The sequence below is a fragment of the Embiotoca jacksoni genome, unplaced genomic scaffold, assembly GCF_022577435.1.
Source record: "Embiotoca jacksoni isolate LCO1_2020_lvr unplaced genomic scaffold, fEmbJac1.0.p SCAF_9, whole genome shotgun sequence".
NCBI classification, from domain to species: Eukaryota; Metazoa; Chordata; class Actinopteri; family Embiotocidae; genus Embiotoca; species Embiotoca jacksoni.
The window spans coordinates 19824242-19843157 of NW_027185447.1; the positions used below are offsets into that span (position 1 = coordinate 19824242).

Sequence of the window (18916 nt, forward strand, 5' to 3'; positions counted from 1 at the left end):
ATACTAAGCAGGTAGGGGAGGTGAGAGCAGACGTGGGCGGAAGAGGGGGGACTCAAGGACAGAGGGGAGGTGAGGCAACGAAACGAGAGGGAGAAAACATGGAAGGGTGGGAGAGAGATGACAAGAAGAAGAAGAGGAGAGGAGGAGCAGCTGCAGGGGAGCATGGCAACGCAGCAGCCCCAGAGACAGGCGACGTGCGAGGCTGTCAGTGTGAGGTGATAGATTGCCATCCTCTCTCCTTATCTCTTCTTTTAACACACCAAACAACTGGCTGGCCAGAGCTCGCGGGTTAGGAAGCGCGGTGTGAAGGAGTTATTTAGACAATCGTATTGCCGAGAGGAGGAAAAGAAGAGCAAAAGCAGATTCGCTACAGTTGTTTCTCTTTTCCTTCAGCACGTGACTAACACATCGTCGCGCTGCGTGTGTGTGTGTGTGTGTGTGTGTGTGTGTGTGTGTGTGTGTGTGTGTGTGTGTGAGTTGTTTTGTTCCAAGCAAAACAATTGACTGAAAAGTTGCTCAGATTCAGTCCGACAATCAATGCTTTAACCATTACAAGGTGCAATCAAGTAGTTCAGAGACAGAGTATAGTACCGTGATGTGCACGAGCAGCGGGGACCTTTTAGCCTGGTGCGAACCAGAACACAATATCACTGCGTGAATAGGAGTTTGGCCACCCTCTAGAGGGAATCGGTTGCAATCCCACAACCTTCGGGTTGATTTTAACCAATCAGCGTGCGCCGAAACCGGCCGACACTTTGCCACCACTGCAGCTACCTGCAGCTCGTATCCACCAAAGTGCTGTCGTTTTTTTCCCTGAGTACAGCATATATTTTTTTTTTTAAATTGTTTTAATGAACGGCAGCAGCTGGACGAGGTGCTGAGCGTTCATCCTGGTCACAGAGTTGAAAAATGTTGACGCTGCACTCATCACTGTCACTAGCTGTCCAAATCACAGTGAATGACTACACTAATAGCGTAGGCAACACTAATGCGAGCCGAGATCCCAGACTGTATTCACTCAGAAGAAAACTGAAGCCGCGAGCGTCAGTCGGCACGGCCAGGCTACGAACCTTTAACCTTCGTGAGTAATTATTCCCAAGTTACGTCGCTCGATTAGCAGCAGCACCTGAGTTAAACGCGTATTTGTGACACCTGACATGTGCGCATTCATGATGGTTTGCTTCCTTGTGAAGGTCATGGGCTCCGGCTGCTTCGTGCACATCTTGGCGCTGCGCTGCGTCTGTGCGAAACAGGAGCAGTCTCGGACTGCTGCGGTTCTTTGTAATGCTCGCTATAGTGAAGCTCAAACTATTTCTAGCCTCATATCTCTCTTTATTAGTATTTGTACAGCTCCTGGACCAAAATATTTTACCGTACAACATCTATTTAATTCTATTTTTGTACGTGTCTCCAATGTGAGAATTGTGATATTTAATTTCATCCACAAACACAATCGGTGTCCACGCATAATGAAATGATGACTCAAGGCATGACACAGATTCCACAAGTAAAGAACAGTTTGTTTGGAGTCGAAAGTCTCTCTCCCATATTTACTAAATCCTTTATTCCCACTTAATCCGCAGATGGAATAAGCTTTTGATGTCGAGCTCATAACTGCTAGTCATCTGAATGAGAAGTGATGTTGGTGAATATTATTAGCATTCAGCATGTAGACTCTTCTGTCTTGATCTCCAGGGGTTGGGGAGGATCGAAGCCGACACGCACGCACACACACACACACACGCACGCACACACACACACACACACACACACACACACACACACGCACTGAAACGTTTATTTTGGGGATGTTGCCATGCATGTTCAAGGATAGCACTTGATAGTCACACTTGACAGACGAGCTGGATTGGGATTCAGTGTGGCCAGACTCAGCCTTTTTCCAAAGATTTGTCAGATTTAACATAAACAGTTTGTGTGATTCTGGGTGGTTGAAACTAAATGTATTGTTTTCTCATAAAGCTTTATTCCAAAATGTGATGTTTGAAAGTTCAAAGCTTGGACCTGTTTTAATGTTAAATTCACACACTAACATGCATCATATCAGATGTACTCTGCCCCACCTAACCTCCCTCTGCTCTGAGGGATGTATTAAGATTGTGAAATATCTGAATGAGGAATCTGCGAACAGTATCTGCTGAACAATACGCAGCCGAAACCTTCAAACTAGCCCTTTTGCACCAGCACTCAGTGGAAAATATATATTTGACCTTTAGCTTGTCATAAGCGTAAATGTCACCTCGAGATACACTTGAAGTCCCGCATCCAGGACATCACGAGATATCTTGTCTGAGCCCTGCTTGTTCCCATGTGTCTGACTGATGCCGTCTGAGGCCGAGCACATGGTGACGGGAGTCGGCGAAGAACAAAGGAGGGATGATAGCAAACAGAAACCAAGGCAGATTTGGCTCTAGTTGCATTTCCTACTCCGAATAACAAAGAAGTCCTCTGTGTTTGGCACAGTGGGAAAGGGGGAGAGAACACAGAGAGCAGCAGAGAGACACAGACACTGAACGAGTCGGGGAGACGGACAGAAATTGGGCGAGAGAGAGAGAGAGATATTTTCCGTGCGCTCCAGAATCCGTCCTCTCACGTCCTCACACCTGTCGCCGTGTGTGTTGTTGTGGCTGCGAATTGTGGGATGTGCGAGGCCTTTGTAAATACAAACATGCAAACAGCCACCCACTGAGACACAGACACGCACACACACACACACACACACACACACACACACACACACACACACACACACACACACACACACACACAAAACATGTGCTTCCTCAGTGTTCATTTGCATAGGTACCGACATAATGCACCGGCTCTCATGTACACTCGCACGACAAAAAAAAAATAGAATTACAGACGTGTGCAGGCACCGTGTCTCTCATTCAGTATTCTGATGGGAGTCTCCATAAGGCTTTGTGAGGCATTTCAAGCAGCCTTTTCCTCTCACATTTTACGCCTACTGCATAGATCTTCTTCAGGCTGACTTACCTGCATTTTCCATTCAACACGGGTCTGCGCTACTTCATATCCAACCTGGAGCGTGTCATGTTTTATCATACTTCCTGATTTGGTTATGTTTCCTTGATTTCTGTACTTCTTGAGGCTAAACGTTGTTAAATGGTTTCTTTTTTTGTCCGTTTTGTGTTTATTGTCGCCATTTCCTTTAGTCATCAAACATCAATCCTCCTTTTTATTGCGTAACTATTTCACATGCCGTGTCTGTAGCGGGAGGAGAACACATTTCTTGTCCAAATTGAAAGGCCGCGGGGGTGGACGGTAATGTGGCGATGTATTTTACGATCCAAACTTTGCACGTGGGAGTTTTATTTTGAAAATTGACCGGATTTTCTCAGACTGACTTCCTGCCCGGCCGATCTCGCCGCCCATCTTTGGCGGGGCGGTGCTGCGACCCGCTGATGAGGCGCTGCTGACACGCACCGCGGTGCAGCCAGTGGGACATGAAGCATTGACTTTAACGACGGCGATTCACTTCACTCCGATTCGTGTCGGAGACGTAACCGATGGAAAACCAGCCGTTACACATTCACAACCTTCCCCAACTTCTATTTCAATGAACTTTCTGCTTCTCTTGTTCTCATTTGTGTCTTTGTCACCCTCATTCACACACCTCCGAATATATTCCACAGCTCCCTGTTTCATATTTGATCCATGGTGCTGCCATGTTAAACTGTGCTTTTGTTTTGTAGATGTAATGACAATAGCATTCACCATATTGATGATGAGGTGAGATTGGCCCAATGCAAGGCAGCGCAGTGGAACTGATGAAAAGACCTGGCTCACTGACTTTCTCTCTCCGTGAGCTGTGTGTGTGTGTGTGTGTGTGTGTGTGTGTGTGTGTGTGTGTGTGTGTGTGTGTGTGTGTGTGTGTGTGTGTGTGCCCTCCTGTAGGGTGCTGTATCGTTACTGACAGTCCTGAAATACATAACAGCAGGTTTTCATCTTAAGATTTATCTTTGTATATCCGCTATAGTGCTTCTATTGAAAAACCTCCAATCATGCTGCTTGCATCATCCCCGGATTTTCACACTTGGAGCTTCGTGTCTTCCAACTGTCCTTGAGCCTCCCGTGATTTTGCAGATCTATTGTACGGATTCCTGCCAGATCACATGTTTAGAGTCATGTTGCGCGAGTCATGTGTGAGACTTGCTTCTATATTTAGACCGATAATCCTGTAATTTTTTTTTTTTTTTTTTTTTTGGCTGGGTAGCTGTGCCACCGGCGAGCACAGTGAGGAAGAGGAAAAAGGTCAGAGCTGTTTTGGGAGATTCAGCTGAGCTGCCTCTTAGACACGTCTTTGACTTTTTTCCTCCCTCGCCGCCTTTTTGCGTCTCTCCCTCTGTCGGAGTCACACAAAATGCCCCCCGAAATGTCTTCGCGTTTCTGTAACACTTCGCTTCATTTGCTACTGCTTCTAAAACTGTAGATTTCAAACTTAATACAGCATCTTCCGCTGCTGTTACACAGCACACGTGGGTATGTACTACATAACATCAGCAGGTTTCACATGGAAAGCCACATACATTATATATAAGCCATACTTTAAATGCATACAGTAGTACTACAGCGCTGTAACAATTCCAGCAGCTGATCAAACAGGTCGACAGGATATTCATGTATGAATGGCAGCAGGAGCAAAGCTAATCCACTGCTGCTTTCGCCATCTCGTGCAAATGGAATGAAACCTGCTGCATGGGTAGAGCCATGTGATTTACAGGAAAATGAAACACACGGTTGGGCTTAAAAAACAAGAAACAACACAAACTTTCTCACCTCCTTGATTCGCACCTCATTGTCCCCTCCTACCTCCTAATACCGTGAAAAAATGTCCTATATTGCCGCCGTCGCGGGACCTTGGTCACATGACATTTACGTGCGTGTAAGTTTCACACTAGCAAAACGTGGAACTGTCACGCATAGACAGGCCAAAGCGTGGCTATTTCACGTTTCGCTACAGTGGGCTGGAGTTTGATACTGGGTTGGTTAAAAGCGATGGGTGATGTTTATAACACTGTACTGATTTGCTTCGGAGTTTGTTCTACGAACAATGACGTGAAAGCTATGTTGTTAGCTAACTGAGCTAACCAGCTTACCAAACTGTGTAGTAACATGAGTGTTTTCGCATTCCTGGTACGATAAGCGGACACAGCTGGGATTCCTGGACTGTGGTGATTTAATACAACACAACGCAAGATCACCCTCATTACACAGAACGAGTGTGATCTTGCGTCGTGTTGCATCTGCGCGAGTGTTCGGCCTGGCCTCGTCTCCTTCGCCGTCTTCCTGTCGTTCATTACTCGCCCTCTCGTTCCCAAGTTTTCGGGATGTACGCACCTAAGAATGCAAACAGGCTGTTTTTCAGCGCAATGACCAGGTCTTTATTTGTTTGTGTGCGTACTGTATAGCATTTGGGAGTTGGAGCCTGCGCGCCTCACGCTGTGGCTCTAGAGAAGACCCTAAGCAGCGTTCTTTCTTTGTTGTTGGTTTATCAACACAATGCAGCATACTGGGATAAATGGCGACAACTACTCCCGGTATCAAATGGGGTCTTGTGGGGCCGAGATTATCAACATTTGTATGAGGCCCCTTTCATTTCATTTGTGGTGCATTGTGTTGTTGTGGCCGTTGGCAGTCAGCAGCGAGGCGGAAGCTCATCACACACAGCTGAGAATCAGTGACTGCGTTATTTCGGTTGCTTTGGTCAGTGGCCAGTGCACAAAAAAAAAACAGGCTATAATGTATTATTCATGGGGAACAATCGAGGTTTAACATCCGAAAGGGTTTTTGAAGTGATACATGTGGCGTGGCCTCAGTTCTGCCTGAAAAGCTTTTTGAAAACACCTTGATAAAGAAGAAAAAAAAAAACAACTCAGAAAATCCTCGCATTAAAAACAATTAAAGTCGTTTTATCATGTCGTAATTAAATCCCAAGAAAAGAGGCAGGTGTTGACTTTGTAATGGAGCGCGATGGTTTTTGTAACGTTTTATGGCTTTGGCTCACAAGAGTACATAATAGACCTTAACAGACTTAATAGTGTTCCCAGTGAAATAGTGGCCCTCTAATTGCCAGCTCTTTATAAGGATAAGTGTGAAATTCTCGCTAGCATGACCAACTAAGGGATACTGAGCTGGTTTGTAAAACAGACTCGTCTTTCATGGACAGACACACAGTCCTCCCCCTATAGAGGCGTTCAGCCATGTGCTGCTGTCACTCTCCAGTACACTCCTTGGCTCTTTAGCAAACATTAAACCCCCCCTCAGCTTCCGATCCTCGTACGCCATCCTTCCTCCCTTTCGCCAGCTTCATGTATGGAACAGCAACATTACAGCTCGCAGATTATCAAACAGAAAAGAACAGCTCCTTTTTTTTTTCATTTCAGGCCTGGCAATTTCTTCCAGGTGCTCAGCTGTGAAATTTGAAATCCATGCATGAATTCTTTCTTTTTTTTTAAATCCTTCTTTTTTTTTGGTATGAGGTTTCTTCTCAACCCCCCCGCCCCCCCTCCTCCAACTCCTCCTCATCCCGCTGACTTCCCTGTTTCTCTCCTTCTTGCTTCCCCTTATCCCCCAGAACCTTTGTTTGGCTGGTGTGGTTTAGATTGGGAGGAAATGGGTTCAGTGGTTATCAAGACAGGAGGAAATAGAATTCCTTCACACCTCGTCCAGGCTCAGATTAGCTGACATGCTTCTGGCTCATTATTATGAAGGACTTCGATGTGCATGACACACTGATTTCATGTGTTAATGGGCATGGAACACATGATGGCTTCCAGCCATGTCTTCCTTCCACTGTGCATTGTAGGTCTCAGAGAGCTCCGACAGACTTAGAGAAGGTGACGAGCAGCAATGATGGCAGAAAGACTTGTATCCCAGATTTGCTGTTTACTTTTTGTCAAGATTCAAACAGAAACATTTTAAACAACTCATGTAATAATAAAACATTTTGGAAAGCTGCAGGGAGGAATTTTTGTACATATATAAACTCCTTGTTTTCCCGAGAGTGCAAAGCTAGCATGTAGCCACAATAATGAGAAACACAACAGGCTGAAACAAACAGGAATTACCCTTTCAGTATGTGTACTGTTCTTATTTTAGTCATTTATTTCACAGCTCACTGGAAGATGCTTTCTCCTTTATCTCATAGCAGAGAAACAGTAATCTGGTCGGGAAGGAAACGGTCAGGTGAAAATAATGGACACAGCAGTGGAGTAAAAAATGACACAGGGTCAAAAGATTAGCACGTTATATCTTCTTCTTCCCATTGTTTGTTCGTTTACTGTCAGGATTGAGTAAAAAAAAAATTAAAAAAAAGCGGTTTCTGGCAACTACCCCAACAAGCGCTGCCCTGCCGTCCTTTGACCCTGTGCAGGCCCCCGGGGCGGTGTGGTTAGCTCACAGCTGCCAGAGAGTTGAACCAAGGGTTCGACCGTTGAACCCGATCTCTGCATTTCTCACCAATCTGTCGATCAGTGACTCGCACGGAGCCCCAATAACTCAACAATCCACCGTTACGGCACAGAGGGCAACCGAGAGACAGCTTTCAGGAAGAAGAGAGCGATGAGTCGAACGAGCTCAATTCAGTTATCATCTCTATAAAGTCAGACAGGCATCTGACTCTCTCTGAAGTATTTCCCCTCAATCTCATTTTTAACACAACTGAGGTTGAAAACCCAGAATACATAATATTATTCTCTGCTACCTCTGAATGCAAAATTCTTCTCTGCGTCCCCCAGGGGGTAAGAATATCTTTATCTCTGAAATTCCTGAATGTTCCCTGAGTCACCAGTTGTATCCCTGGTTGACTCACATTGATGAGAGTTTATAAGGATATACCATACTTAACTTGTGCCTTCCACAGACAACCCCTGAGATGCAACCAGCAGTGACGTCACCCGTTGGTTTGTTAACGGCATTTCTTGAGCCTCAAGTTCGGATTTATTGACTTCGAATTTTATGAGAGAAGTTGAATGGGAGTCTTTGGAACCGGAGGCTTTTTGGAGCCGACCTCTAGTGGCACTCGGTGGTATCGCAGCTTAAGGCGCTTCCGCATTGACTTCATTTTTCAGACTCAGAAGCTACGTCCACTTTTATATACAGCCTGTGACTGCAACATATGCCTGGCATCCACACATTATATTCCACTTTTTAAACTAGAGAAGTGACCTGAAAATGTTTTTTCTATCATGCGTGAGAAAACTGTGTTACCGCGTGCCAACATATGGACCACACATCTGCAGCCGATTCCCCCCCCCCCATTGGCCCGATCGTGGCCGCAGCTAAACTGCGTCTATCTGTTTTTTTCGACAAACCTCAAATGCAGACAAACATCTCCGGGACAGCCCCCGCTATCAGTCAGACAGCAGACACCGGCCGTGATAGATCGGCGGTCATCTTTTATCTGGGATGTGAGCGCGACAGCGGGGTCAGTCTGGCAGCCGTAGGGGTGAGGGCCAGCAAATCAATCGCATGGTCGCTTCCTTTACCCAGGTGCTGTGCAGTTGGAAGAAGGGGGCCCGCAGCTGCAGCCCTGAAACCTTGTGCTCAGATTCTTCACTGCTTCCCTGACAGCTTCACTTGTTATTGACACCTGGACAAATTAGGATAAATTCCCCTGTCAATACGCTCATCCAATGTTATTGATGATGCTATTTAGCTTTTCATTCCGAAGAAACCTCTTTCAACCCTGTCCCACTTGTCAAGCTCTCTTAATCTGGAGCTGTGTTGTGTGTGTACGTAACTAGACGTCTGTTTGTGCAGTCTGAGGTAAATACATTTGTTATTCTACTTCAGTGTTAGTTTACCTTAAGCAAGAGCTTTCTGTAACTGGTATTGTGGTCTTTTTTTTTCTTGCAATTTTTCAGCTGTGCATTTATTATTTCAACCATTTATTTTTTTTGTCTATGTGTTCTTTGGTGCTGCTTATGTCTTCATTTTTACATGACAGCGTTTACAATTTCATTCAGTAGTTTTATTTTCATTTGATATCTTTATAAGGAAAGCTCACATTTATCAACATATCTGAAAATGTGCCACTGTTAGCCACCGTTAACGGATCATTTTCAGCTTCTTCCCTGCCGGCAAGATTCTGAAACCATGGAAATCTTTATTTTGACCACATAGATACTCACTTTGTCTCCAGTCCCATCTCGAACTACAATAATCTCAATGTCTGTCGATTAGTGGTTTATGTTTTCGTCATGCTTTTGTATCATATGACATTGCAGCTGTTGAATGAAAAGTTTTGTGGTTTAAACTACTTAAAAAAAACATTTGTGCCCTATTTCCTATTTGAATCAGACATGATGAAAGATTTAAACACAGGAATGTTGACACACATGCTCCGTGTGTTTGCTTTAATGGATGTGCTCTTTATTTTTATCTGTACGTGCTGTCTCTCAGCGTTGCGGGGTCAGGGGTCACGTGAAGTTTAAAGGGTTGACTGGGTCTGTTCATCAAAATGAAGGGGGTCACTCAGCAGGTCAGTTGGAGACGCCCCTATGTTAAACTATGTTTTTTTTATATCATCCATCTGCTCGCCCGCTGCTAGTCATCTCTTTCTTTCCCGTGATGACCGATATGTGTCCTTCCACCTCTGAGCTATGTTCCGGCCATGTTTTACACGTCTGAATGTCGAGCTCTGTTTGCTCCCTCCCCGCTAGCCCACCTAACAATGGCACCTCATTTGCATGAGTCCCTGAGCAGGCATTTTTAATTGACTTAAGCCAGGATTAGTGTTAATCAGGTTTTGTGCCCTGGAACCATTGGCCAATCCTAACCTCATTATTTGATAGCAGCACACGTCCTGTCAGCCTCCATCAAGCTGTTAATTAATAGAAGCCCGTGTCCCAGCCTGAACCCCTTCTTACCTCCCATTTGTCCCATCTATCCCCCGCCCCCACCCTTTTTCCCACCCTCACACCGAGGCCCCTGTCACATCAGCAAAGGTCAATGCAAAGTAAAGCACTGAACAAGCTGCAGCTTCCCTGAATGGGCCAGCAGACAGCGTTGGCAGTCTATGCAGCTGTTATTAAACAAGTGCTGCGTAGCTTGACCTTTGCTTCAGGTGAAATGGATTCCAAAAGAAAGGACCTGTGTTAAGTTTGTGTCTCGCTTTATGGCTGGGTGTGTGTCCGCACATCTCTCAACACCAGCTTAAAGCTCATGGCTGCCCCCCCCCCCCCCCCCACACACACACACACACACACACACACACTCACACTCACAGGCACCCGTCTGCAGGCGTCTTTCACTGACCCTCTGACATAATGGGAGATAATAAGGATACCTGATACCTCAGAGACTCTGACACCTCTGTTTCTGTCTGCCTGCAGTCTAAACCCTTCTGTCAGTTGCCTGTTGCTCCCACAAGCGTAACTCCTCCAAAGAAAAGAAAAGAAAACACAATCTGCACTTTTGCTATGTCGTTGAGCCATAAAGAATTTTTCCAAAATCCTCCACAGGAAATGCTTGTTTTGGAGAGTGAAAAAGTGTTTTATGAGGTGCAATCATAAAGTTCAGAGACTGCTCCGGTAGCACCAAGGGAGCGCAGCACAGTGATGTGCATGGAGCAGAGAGAAGCGGAAACTTTCACGAGTAAGTGTTGCATTACTTCATTAACCCCAGCACCTACGTCACTGGTGTGTTTGACCACTGGTACTTACATCTTTGTGATTCCACCACGGACCAGAAACTTGAGCAGAGAACACAAATCAAGTTTTGTGAGACAGAGACCCTTGAAAATGCTTCAGAAAGCTCACGGCACTGAAGCACTGAGCCTGGAGAGGGTTTTTTTTTAGATGCATTTGCGTGTCAAGAGGGGCAGAAGTCAAGGTGCATCAGGTCAGGAGTGCAACCAAGACCAGGCTGTTAGTTGTCTTTGACATTTGAGGGGTTGTGTGTTGTACATTCGTCCTCCAGGGTCAGACTGTCAACACAACGTTTTACTGTGTTGTTCTGAGTCGTCTGAGGGGAAACAATCGGCGCAAACGACCTGAACTGTGGCACGATGGCAAAAGACACCTCTAATAAGGACAACACGCCCGCTCCACAGTAAGTTTTCCTACCAGCAGCAATACAGTCGCTTTCCTTCCTTTCCTACTTATCAGATTTGGTTTCCTTGCAACTTCTTTCTGTTCCCCAAAATGAAGTTCAAGCTGAGGTTCTGCGTTTTCACACTATGGAGAAGATCCAGCTCGAATCACTTATCAAATCGTATCGCTGCATAGGGGGGGGGGGGGGTCACATTTACATCCAGTAGGGTTTTTGATCATTATTGGTGCAGTCTCTGAACTTTTTTAATCGACGCTCGCAGAATGGCAGCTAATTACATATGATTAACAATAAACACCGAATAGATTGGCAGAAAGTTGTCGCTAAAAGCACCTGGAGTAGCAAACTTGCTCATTATCCCCGCTTAAGCTCCATCTTCAGCCTCTACTTGATATTGTGTCGCTGTTAATGTGCTGAATTACTTGACTATTACTGTCTGCCTGTACAGTATGTGCTTTTATACGAGCAGGTGTGAATGTTGTGCTGTTGGTATACGTACGTGCACACTTTGTGTCACTTTGTGAATGAGCCACAGGAACAGTCCAGGAGCCATCCTGCCAGAATAATCAGCTCTATAATTAAGAGCTGCGAGTATGTCAACTGCCTTCATGCTCCCCCTCCCTCCCCCCCAAACCCCCCCTCAACCCCTCTCTGTCTCTTTCACCCTCTCTGTCTGCTTCTATAATGGCACAGCATTTGTCTGTTTCCTCCTCTGCGCATATGCAGAATGTTCCTGACATTTATTGTGGAAACTAATGGCAGTGCTTCAATCCTCCTAATTGTAGGCTTTAATTGCAATAATTATTTACAAGCCTAATTAGAGCCCGAGAGAGTGTCAGGGAGAAACACGAGTGCTGGTTGAAGGAATCGCGACAGGTTTTGTCAGGAGCCGGGCAAAGAGTAAAGCGAACGTATACAGTGGCGACGTTCTGTCTATAATTGGAGGAGGCCTCCGTCATTCTCGCTTTTTCGCTGTCTCTTCTTTTGCTTCTGTTGGTTGCCTTCTTGTCACGGTGCTGAGAGAGCAGGGACTGCAATCACCGAGTGAAGTGAAGTGCAGACGTTTTTTGGAAGTGAGCCCACACATGACTGGAGAGCAGCGGGCTCGGTCCCCCAGCACCGTGGTAAAGGTGTTTGTTCAGCGGTCTCAGGCCGACTCTCCAGACTGATCTTTCTTGTTTTGAGAGGGACTGACTGCAAACTTTACAACACCACCAGCTGGCTTCTAAAAGGGTGTGCGTGCACATCTTACATGCATTTGTCACTGAGTACATTTGTTGCTCTGTGCCTTTCTAATCAGGGCCGAGGTTCATTTGCTGCAGTTTGGCAGAAACTTAGGAGGCCTTTTGTGCATCTGTGTGTGTGTGTGTGTGTGTGTGTGTGTGTGTGTGTGTGTGTGTGTGTCTGTGTGTGTTTTACTGTGTGGTGTGGTCATGCTGCCAGGGCTGCAATATGCTCTTTGTCTGTCTTTCACAAGGCCAGTCTTAGTAAACAGGCTGCAGCAGGAGAGCCTCTGGTTTTGATGGGCTACCCAAGGCAGCTCGACCCCTTTTTCTTCTTCTCTCTTTCTCTCCACTTGCAGGGGTTGTGCAACACATTCCCCAATTTTCCCCACTTCTCTCTCCGCCCTTTTATTTTATTTTTTTTCTTCTTCCCCTTTCTTCTCTCCTGTCAGAGCGGCGTCCGATGGGAGGACTCAATCCCACAATGCCTTCTCCTATCCCCTGCGGCTCACTTTGACAAAACTGTCAGGCTGAGTCCCGGTGATGGATGTTGTATTGTACAGTGCCTTTAAGTGTGGGTCTACATCTTTGGGTTTTTATGTGTTACTGCACATATCATTGTGTTTTAAGATGTTGAAATAAGTCTCGGACCCTGTTTTATACTCCTGTTGTGTAAAAGAATGATCTCTTTATGCTTAGAAAATCATGAAATCATAGCATTGATATAGAGTGACCAGAGGGAGTATGTTTGTGTGGGACAAGTTACCGTCAAAGATTTTGCTAACTTAGAACATAAAAACACACTATGCAGGTTGCACTTTAGGCCTTTAGCATGTGAAGGACTAAACATGTAACAGTAAGCTTCAAAGGAAGCTGACGTTTCACAGTAAATGGTCGTGTTACCGTGTTTGCTCATGACGAGCGTGCTGCACAGTTTGGTAAACTCAAGTTATTTCAGCTACTGTTTCCTGATCTGTCTGGGAATCATCTTCTTTGTTGCTGCTGCATGTCCAGATTTTCAAAAACAAAATCTGTCCTGCAGTGTTGACTTTTGGGAACGAGAGCCAATCAAAATGTGAGATAACGTCTCAATATGTGGGACACGAGACAACGGGAAAACATGCTGTGCAGTCCCCACATAAAGGGGGACACATAGATACCATTTACAGATGTGTACGACATAAATCCTGTTTTTGGTCAATTATATCATTCAGTTCACAGAAGAACACTTTCCGTGACAAATAGTGAAAAGACTTGCTGGCACAGTTGTCCTAAGATGTGCTAGAACACACGCAGGACACACACACACACACACACACTCTCACAGACAAATATTTATCCCTGTGTGCTTGTACATATGCAGACGCGCACTCGGCTAAAGGAGGGAGATGAATGTGCGGGGACGGATAACGTATCTCTAATGCAATATTTGAGGGAAAATATTAGAAAAGAGCAGCGGCAAAGATAAGACCAGTGATTTTAAACAGTGAGCCTGCTGACAGCCTGTTGAAATATTACCCTTCTCGCCGACTTGTAAATCGGATATTTGGAGCCAGAAGGATCGCATGGCGGTAACAGATAAGGCCGGCGGAGTGACGGGACAAGATTTGGGAAGGAAAAACTACACGACAGGGTCGCGGTGGACGAATATCGTCACCTTACCCTCTGAATGGAGGCGGCATCCAGAGCTGCTTAAAGTTCATTTGTGTAACCAGAAGCACTGCACACCTCAGAGGCAAAAGCGTTTATTTATTTCACTCTCTCCAAAAGCAACTAGGGAGCAGTTAATTTGGCTGCACTGAAGCAGCTGTCTGAGAATGGCGGGATGAGAGGCAGAAAGAGACAGAGGGTGGAGGAGAGAGACGAAGAGAGTGAGACACAAAGGCAGTTTGGGCTCATTATGTTGATTTTTTTTTTTTTTTTTTCCTTCCTCTTCTGCCAAACAAAGACACCCAGGCACTTTAAGACACACCAGCCAGGATCACTCACCGCTTTTCTCTCTCTCTCTCCCTCTCTCCCTCTCACCCCACAGAGCTTCTTTACAGGCAAATCTAATATTCTCTCCACTGCAAAAGCACTAACCTTTGTCTCTATATTTTTCTGATGGAGTCAAATTGGATCCAATCACAGGCGCTATTACCGGGTCTGAGGAGGTCTCAGCCTCAGTCATACTTGAGACTCTCATTAACATGTCAATGCTGAAGTCCAGCTGAGTGTTACACATGCAAACATGCACAGCATACATACTGTATATGCATGCATGCATCTTTGCAAACATGCATATTTACACACACACACACACACACACACACACACACACACACACACACACACACACACACACACACACACACACACACACACACACACACACACACACACACACACACACAGTTTGGGATTGGATGAAAAGCCCCATACCACCTGAGCAGTTATTAACGCCTCCGTCTTTATCTGTCTGTCTTCCTCATTCTTCACAAGCTAATATTCATCAAACACACACGTACTTACACTTATGCACGAGCAACAGCCCTCCGAGAGCAGTGGGGTGTAACCAAACCCTTCATTTGTATGTACATCGTGTGCACTGACAGAGATGCTGAGACAAAGAGAACAAACATGCACACATACATGCTGTTACACACACAAAAAAAAAAAAAATAAAAAAAAAAAATGCGAACACACTCGGACATGCACTGCGGAGTCCCTCTGTGGATCAGAATTCATTTCTGTCTGCTTTTCCTCCTCCGAATCAATACCCACCGTAGGTCCACAGACAGCTGTAAGTGTGCCAGGGAGGAGGCTCCCTCCGCGCACACACACACACACACACACACACACACACACACACACACACACACACACACACACACACACACACACACTCATGCCTGTTGATGTGTGATGGCCTCTGCTGCTTCCTTATTAACTCCTCACATGCTGACTGAAGCATACACCTCATTACTGGCTGCATTGACAGTCTGCGATCCCGCTGAGAGACACTCAGACGAGTCGGACTAAAGACAGACAGACAGGCCAGAGACGAAATCGAAAGACAAAGAGGCACAGCGGAGCGACAAACATGTGAAGGGTGTCGCACAGACGGGCAGTGCTAAGACAGGTGGGTAAAAATAGGTGAAGGCGGGCGGATTGACAGACGAGAAAATCGGTCAAAAAAGAGCTCAGTTAAATGCGACAGAAGATTTTAAAAAAGCATATTTAAAGAGGGAGGCAGGTATGTAGACGGACACTGTGAGAAGACAGGTGTTGAATGTCGGAGTGAGTAACAGTAACAGGTTGTTAATGTAGACAGTAAGTAGCACTCACAGCTCACTTACTGTATGTACCTTCAATTCCTTCTACTGCATGTTAAGCACCCTTGACCTCCACCTTTTTTTTTTTTTTTTATCAGAGCTGACTAAAGAATTTTCCAATCCACTGCCAGTTTTACATCATATTAGGAGCTGAAGTGGCTGCTTTTCCAGACAAACTATACCATTAGCATTAGAGCCCAATTTGTCATGATGTTTGATGGTGGCTAAGTGTTGCCGTTTATGATTTAGCATGGCAGAAAAAGTAGATTTCAAAGGCTTCATTGCAGGATTAATAAAGTATATCTATCTATCTATCTATCTATCTATCTATCTATCTATCTATCTATCTATCTATCTATCTATCTATCTATCTATCTATCTATCTATCTATCTATCTATCTATCTATCTATATATTATGTTGCAGAAGAACTTGAGTCTATCTGATATACATATGCAAAGTAATGGGAGTCACACACGTGCTGGTTTAACCTACATTGGAGGGCCAAAAGAGAAGCAATTTATAGTGTAAGACAGAGTTCAGTTGCTAAAATTGAGTTAAAATCTAATTGAATTAAACCAGGATGTGTCACCGTGATATGTTAGTGTGCCACTTTTTGTATCCATCTTCGCATGAATGCGCACACACACACGCACACGCACACACACACACACACACACACACACACACACACACACACACACACACACGCACATACATTCACAAAACACTCTTAGGCACTTTCACAGCTCCTAGTTTCCATCTCTTAAATGTCAGTGTGGGCCTTTTAAACCCGTTGCCAGTGAGCAAGCGTGGTAGAAGTGTGTGTGTGTCTGGGAGGGTGGGGGGGTGGCTGAGAGTTCAAAGTGGTCAGGCAGCATGGATGTAATTTCCTCCTTTTAGCCTCCCTGACTGAATTACTGAGCAAAGAGGCCACCTCGACTGGGAGCCGCAAAGGAGAGAGCGAACACGGGATACGCGTCAGAGTGTGTGTGTGGAGAGGGGGGGGGGGGAGGGAGTAAGGGAAGGATATGGGGAGATAAGTGGAAAAAGGAAAGCGAGAAAGGGGTCAGAGAAAAGAGCCGGGGACTTTCAGATCATATCGTCAGTATCCGTCCTAACATCTTTACCTTGTGTAAGAAGGTGCACGTGGTATCTGGGAAGGACTAAAGGCTGTGCAGGTATCATTAGCAGTGCTTGACACCGGGCTTATAAGTGAAGCTGTTAAGTTGTGCATGAGTGAATGATTGTGTTTTTTCCTGGCCAGTGTTTTGCTAAGATTATTACCGGGCACGGTATCCTATTAAGGTTGCTTATTCGCAGTGATTGAGAGTCTCGCCGTGCCTTTATTTTTTATGACCGTTGTTTTCGATATGAGTTATTGAACAGTGTTGTGGGCATTTTTAAAGCTGTCTGCACCACAGGCTTCAGTGATCTACAATATATACAAAACCACAGTTGAGGCACAATCAAACACACACACACACACACACACACACACACACACACACACACACACACACACACACACACACACACACACACACAGACTTTTCGGTCTAACCTATTCCCCCCTCTCCTCGCTCAAAAAGAAGATTGAATCCATACATAATTGATACACTCCTAGCTGTATTGACTGGTTGGATTCTTCATCCTCCTCACTGGTCGATTCACCCTCTCCATTATTTCTATATACCCACCCCCCCACCCCCGTGACTCCTAGTCCTTGTCCTCCAGTCTGTAATACCTAAACACACACTCGTAAACAGACATAAGCAGAGATTAGGAGAACAGTCGCATCTCCCTTCCTCCACCTCCTCATATTGCCTGCTGCCCCATTTAGTCTCAAATCCATACAGTTGGCCATCAATCCGGGGGACACATGCGGAAATTCAATGCTGTGTTTGTACAAGTGTGCAGCGTGTGCGTTCTGTGTGGTGTGTGTTCACATGCATGTCTATGAGGAAAGGGATTCTCATTTGTCGTTTTGCGCAAGGACACCGTGGGGAGAAAACAGCACTGACTACACAGTGAAGACCGATAAAAGGCTTTCGGATGTCCTAAAATGTATATTTGAACATTTTTAAAAGAAATCTGACCTTGTGCTGTCTGAAAACAACAAAACAAGCGAACAATGGTCACAACTGATGAGAAAAACAGTGTTTAGAAGGTATAATGTTGTGTTATATCCCAGAATAAATGTCTATGTAATTTTATTTATATAGCGCCATATCGCAACGCAGGTTATTCAACACAGTAAAGTCCTTACAACAGAACTTTACAACATTATTACAGAGGAACCCAACAATTCAACAATTCTCGCATAAAAAAAACCCTCTTTTAAGGTAGAAAAACCTCTGACAGTGGGAAGGAAAAACTTTCTTCAAACAGGAGGAAACCTCCGACAGTCTGAGTCTTCTTAGACAGATGTTATGACCGATAGTTAAAATGCATGGCTGCAAACAAGATCAAATATAGCTGCTCTTCATTCAGCTTATATAAACTCCTTGACATCTTTTACGATAATAATTTGACCCCCCCCTGTTTTTGTACTCTTCACGACACCCACAGAAAACGTCTGTGTTCCCAGGGCTGGCCACAAACCGTTCCCCCACGTACACCACAACAATTACTGTTCATTATAAGAGATGCCAGGAAGAGAACCCTGAGCTCTATTATTACCACTTTAAATACATAGTTATTGCTCCTGGGTCAGCGTTAACACTTAATGACCATTCGGCTTCGAGGTTCAAACTGCGGTCAGAAGGCACATGCTTGACCTGATCCTCCCCTTTTCTTTTCTTTTTTTTCCTGCCTGGCAGTTTGTCTCATAGCAGTCTGTTGTTTCTGATGAGCTGCCAAGGACCAGGACGGTGGGATGTGGGGGGTGGGGGTTGTGGGATTGGTGGGGTGGTTCAAACCCTAATATGGGGGTTGAAGTAGGGGTGTTGGATTTAAAACGTATCAAACTGTTTTGCCTTGATATCCACCTTCGCCTTGTATCAATTCAGAGCGAGTTAGTGTGGCAGGCTCAGTGGTCGTGTTTGCATTGTAAGGCCTCTTTCTCATTAGACCCCTGCTTTTTTTTTTTTTTCTCACCCTTTCATTGTGTCTTTAAACCCAGCCTTATGCTGCGTCTTGATGTTTTTCAATTGACCCAAATCTAGGAGCTCAGGCCAAAATCCAATAAAACGAAATAAATGTATGTGTCTGGGCGAGTGTTTTGTCTTTGAATGGGTGAACAGAGAGCAAGAGAAACAAGGAAATAGATGCACTGAGAGACCCG

General features: G+C 45.2%; 1 protein-coding gene across 2 annotated transcripts in view; it reads left to right on the forward strand.

The window, feature by feature from the left end:
• Positions 1-18916, forward strand: part of plxna2 (plexin A2) — a 190152-nt gene that overhangs the window by 77401 nt on the left and 93835 nt on the right. The window lies entirely within an intron of this gene.